The sequence below is a fragment of the Miscanthus floridulus genome, chromosome 1 (genome assembly GCF_019320115.1).
Source record: "Miscanthus floridulus cultivar M001 chromosome 1, ASM1932011v1, whole genome shotgun sequence".
NCBI lineage: Eukaryota > Viridiplantae > Streptophyta > Magnoliopsida > Poales > Poaceae > Miscanthus > Miscanthus floridulus.
The window spans coordinates 180,492,314-180,498,081 of record NC_089580.1 but is presented as its reverse complement, the minus strand read 5'-3'; positions in this window follow the sequence as shown (position 1 = coordinate 180,498,081).

Here is a 5,768-nt window from a genome sequence, read left to right as displayed (position 1 = left end):
GCCCCCGAGCACCCGGTCGCTGTTCGGGTTTTGATTTGAAGATCGATACACTGTGCTGTACACTGTACTGCTGTGCATTGATGAATACCTGAGGACTAACTTCACTGGCAATCCCATCCTGAGCGTCTACCGGTCCACATGCTGCTTCTGACTGTTCCCACGGCCAAAGATCGACACACCCCTGAATTCCTTGCTTGCGCCTTGCGCCTCCACCACCTGTCCAGTAGTTTCTGGCCGGCGAGGAAGAAAAGTGGACGGACGAAGCAAGGGGCCACAATGTATCCTTCGTTTGGCTGCTGACGCTGTAAACTGGTTTAAGGCTGGACGGTTTTCGTGTTTTGTTTAGTGCCAGTTGGCGTTGGGTGAACCCTTGGTGTAATTGTGTTCATTCAGCGTGGCCTCAGCTTAGGTTCGGTGCAGTGTTATTTTGCTGTTACAAACTTTTGTAATTTCGTTGATTTTAAGTAATGAAATTTGGCTTGTCCGTAGTGAGAAAAGGTAGTAGAAAACAGTAAAACACAGTGCGCTAGTACGAGCTGTTACATTACATAACAAAATAGCCAACAAATAAGTATACATATTACCTACTCCTTCCATTCCAAATTATAAAGTAGAAAAGTTAGGTCTACAGATTTGGGCTAGACCATCCTAATAAACAGGTACATATTTCAGTATTACATAAATGGTAGACAACCAGGATAAGAGGGCAGTGACACAACCTAGGAAGGTGGTTTGCTCTTCTGTTGCTGTCGGCACGACTCCTTCCCGCTGCCCTAGAAGAGCGCTTTCAGCACTTCGACGTTGGAAGCGTTGGGCCCGGCCTCGTAGGCCTTTATCATAGATGCGCTTGGCGTTGACACACTTGTGACCAAAACCAATAGCTGCATATTAGGATCTCACCTCGCTTGGAAGCAGGCACCTGAGGGAGGCTTTGAGCCGCTAGATGCTTGCTGCGCAGCGGCAGCACAGTCTTTGTAGGCGGCGGTTTGGGCGGCTCACAAATCAGCGGGGAGGCCCTTTTACGCACCACTGCCTTGGTGAAGTTGTCGAGGCGGCGCTTGAAGGAGGCGTCGTTGTCAACAGTCTGGTAGGCATCCCCTGGTAGCATACTAGGAAGATCAGCATCCATCGTGAGCATGACCGGACCGAAGCCTGGTGGGTAGCCCTCCTCGCCCATAGTGGGCACATCAGCGTCTAAGGGGTCGTTGAACATCAACCGCTTTTGGCACTGACCTGTGTCTACACTGCACTTGCTGAGGCGACACCGGGGGCGAGGCTGCTTCCCACTGAGTGGGGCGTAGGGGTGGTGTCCGCAGCTGTCGAGCCAGTATGCTGGGATTGCGTCTGCTGCTTCCCTAGAAGGCTGCAGGAGAAGACACAAGTGACCACCACGGGGCCTCATCCGCTAGCTTGGTGACCTGTCGGAGCTGGGTGCCCAAGTGGAGGGCACGCGACGATCCGACTGCTAGCAAGCGAGGCCACGAGCTCCACCAGCAGCGGGTCCTCCGTGACGTTAGGGACATGTGTGGCGTCCATGTACATTGTCAGCGTCAATGGGTCGAGCTCAACAAGGCCTGTCTCGCCAGTCAACTCACCGTTGTAGGGGACCGTGATGCCTAAGAGGGGGGTGAATTAGACAACTTAAAATTCCGACTCTAAACTATGGCCTCTTGATCTAACCTTAGCAAAATGTATGCAAAAGATAAACTATCTAAATGTGCAACTATGGTTTTGCTTGTGATTTGCTATCGCTATCGCAAAAGGAGTAATGTAAACAATGTAAATGCGGAAGATAAAGAGCAAGATAGAGATATGCAAACTCCCAGTCGACGACTTTGATATTTTTACCGAGGTATTGAGAAGCGTGCAAGCTTTCCCTTATTCCTCGTTGGAGCCCCTCGCAAGGAATCCCTCGCAAGGGCCAAGCTCCTGGTCGGGTAACTTCATGGATAGCTCTAGGCCTTCTCCATGCGCAAGCGGGTCTTTGGTTAAGCCACTCGTGGCAAAGCCTCTCCCAGGACCGCTCCCCACCGTCTTCACTATCAAGCTTTTGGCCGAAACGCCATGGGCCTTGTTCCCTCCGGTACACGGTGGCGACCACACCACATACGCAGTTGATGTGATCTCGCAAGACTACAAGACCCTCCGATGTACAACAATGGTGCGCGCAAGCACCAGGTAGTAAGAGGTATGCAAACCTCACTAAACACTAGGCCTAAACCTAGAGCAAGCGTATAAGTGATGGTCTAATCAACCTAAGCACTTCGCAAAGCACCTACGATAATCACCTAATGAATCACTAAGCACTATGCAAGTGGAGATCACTAAAATGGTGTATCAACACCCTAGATATGTTTCCTCAGCTCCAAACTATGTCAAATGGCTAGTTGGGGGTCTATTTATAAGTCCCGCCTGAGAAAGTAGCCATTGGGGACGAAATCCTGCTTTTCTGCTACTGACCGGACGCTCAGGCTAGTCCTGATCGGACGCGTCCGGTCGTCCCAACCGTTAGAGCCACGATCAACTAATTGGATGCTGCTGGCGTCTGGTCACATGCCACCAGAAGCGTCCGGTCACAATTTCGTTGCTCTGGAACCTCTCTTTACTCAATCGGACAATGCAGTCCTGCAGTCCGATCGATTTGCCGCCAGCAGTTCGGTCAATACTGAACGTGTTGTCGAGATGATAAACAGTGTCATCGGTGTGTCCGGTCACTTTACTATTCAATGTCTGGTCGCTGCTGCTGACGCCTACTGTAGCCGAGTCACTGATCGGAGTGTCTGGTCGATCACCTTCCAGCATCCTGGTCAGTTCACCTTCCAGCGTCTGGTCACCTCTATGAGCTCGTTTCTTCGCGATCTTGCGTCCGGCTTGGTTCCTATCTTCATGCTTGGACTTTGCTTGATATCTTGAGTCTTCTATTGTGCTTCTAGGGTCTTGCTTATGGTGTTCATTATGGGATCATCACGTCACCTTTGTCCAGGTCATGTTTTGCACCCTATTGAACTACAAAACAATCACTCACAAATTCATTAGTCCAATTTGGTTGCATTGGTCATCAAACACCAAAATCCAAAGTAATTGGGCCTAGGGTCCATTTTTCTTACAATCTCTCCCTTTTTGGTGATTGATGACAACACAACCAAATCAAGCAAATAATAAAAATTTGGAATTTAAAAATTTTCTACTTGCTAGGATGCAATGCAAAGGGCAAGGTTATATGATGCTAAAAGATACCACTTGTAAGACTAAAAGATACTAATTGAAGATACCAATTGTAAAGCTAAAAAGTACCACATGTAAACATCTTTTGAAAACTTATCTTGCCCTTGCAAATGTCCCCATGTGGCATTATGGATTTAAGCCTTACTTTTTGGTCCTACAAATTCTCCCTATTACTTAGACTAATCCATAATCCACTATCCTCCCTTTCTTGGACCATTATCACTAGTAGACCATTACCACTTGTAAATTATTATGATCTTGCTTTTGGTCCTACAAATTAATACTTGCTTTTGGTCCTCTAAATTCTCCCCCTTTGGAATCAAACACCAAAAAGGAAGACATTAGTAGCACAAAGAGGGTCAAACTTTGTGATCCTTTGTATGTGGAGTGGAATAGGTCACAAAATTTGACTCTCACATTACATAGACTAAGTTCCCCCTAAATATATGCATACATATGATGGAGAAGTAGTTTATGCATAATTAGCAAATTAATGCTCAAAAAGGAGTTTAGTCTATATAATATATGGAGAAAGCATATAAATATCAAAGTGAAATCAACATGATGATATCAGGTTAGAAATACCACATGTGAAAACTAATTTGATTTCTACCACTTGCAATGGTGGATATTTGAAGTATGATGTTTAACTCCGGGGACTCCATTTTCCTTGCAATGAGACTACTACACACATGATAAGCTTGAAAAGGTGTTAGTCTCAAAGCATCCAACTTGTAGAGTAACCTCCCCCTAAATTTGTGCACACAAGTATGGAATACTTATAGAAGACATGCACATTGATTTTAGAATAAAAAATACTACTTGAAAGATGATATCACATGAATGTGAGAATCATTTTCGAAGGTGATATTCGGGAGAAATTATCTACAATTTGGACTTTGGCACATATTAGATGAACAATTGTAAAACAAGCTATGTGCTGTGCTCCTAAATAATTTAAACCATGTAGGTTGGCTCCATGGGTCAAGAGTGAAACCGAGCAAGCCTACCATATGATTTACCTAGTGTATGCATGACAAAAGATATAAGCATGCAAATGCAAACCTAGGCATGAAAAGCAACTAGATGCTAAAAGATACCAATTTGTAAGAAATACCATTTGTAGAAAAATACAAATTTAACGAAATTATATCTAGTTACCTAATATGGGAAGGAGAAATTGGGTCCATAGTATTCACTAACCTACTTGGCAATGACTTTGTCCATAATGATGCACCCCATGAAATGCACCCATACTTTGCTAAGTCTTCAAATTCCCCAAAGTCCATTGGACTTTTCACTTCCCTTTTGGGATCCAAACCTTCTTAGTGCTCTTCATATTTGAAATGATCTCTTTTGGCACCTAAAAGCGTTTGACCCCATTATTGGCTTGCTTGTTCACCTTGGTGGCCACCACCTTGTCATTTTTCTTCTTCTTCAAGAGATAAGGTGTGGAGGCCTTCTTGTCCACCTTGTTGGTGTAGGTCTTGGAGAGCTTGCTTGTTTGCTTTTTCTCTTTCTTCTTTGCTCCTTCCTCATTCTTCACCTTGTACTCATAGGACTTGTGACCTTCCTTGTGGCATACATAGCTTCTTGACTCCCTTGATGGTGTTATCTTGATGAAGTTGGGCTTGCTTTGTCTTGCCTTTCACTTGAGTCAAGTCCTTGGTGAGGCGAGCCACTCTTGCTTGAGTTGCTCATTCTCCATTGCAACCTCTTGTGTGCATGTATCTACAACAACTTTCTCAACACAAACTTGGTTGTACAAAGGTGAGTCTAAACATAAATCATTGCAAAAAGTTGAGGCATCCTTTTTAGACATGTTAAAGATAAAACTTTTCTTTTTAGATGCCTTGGTGGGGGTTGTACCAATGGCTTCAAGATTAGCAACTTTATTAGTTAGCTCATCACAATGTTTGCACATGGTTTCTATTTTAGCAAGCAAACTTTTATAGGCATCTTGTGAGCTAGCTAACTTTTCTTTTAATTTTTCATTTTTCTTTACAAGTTGCTCATCATTGATTGCGCATGCATTTGTTGTTGCACTAGCCTGAAGTTGCTCAATTTTAGTAGATAGTTCAATATTGAGATTAGCAAATGTCTCATATTGTTCAAGCAAAGTTTTATATGCTTCTTGTGAACTATCTAACTTTTCTTTTAATTTTTCGAGCTTCTTTTGTTGACTAGTGCAAACTTTAGCATAATTAAGATTTTGTTGCATAATTTCATCATAAGAAGGCATTTCATCATCACTATCACTCTCACTAGAGGATGAGCTTTCGTTACCTCGTGCCATAAGGCATATACGAGAAGAGCTTGATGATGAGTGCTTGTGCCCGCGCCTCTTGTGGTGGTCTTCTTCTTCACTTGAAGAATCATCCCATGACCTTATTGATGTGAGGGCTTTATTCTTGCACACCTTCTTCTTTGTCTTAGGTGTGGGCTTATTTGGACAAACTTCCACAAAGTGCCCCAATTCATCGCATCCTCTCTTTTTTTGCTTATTTCTTTGATTGGCGAAGATGATATCTTGAATTTGGATG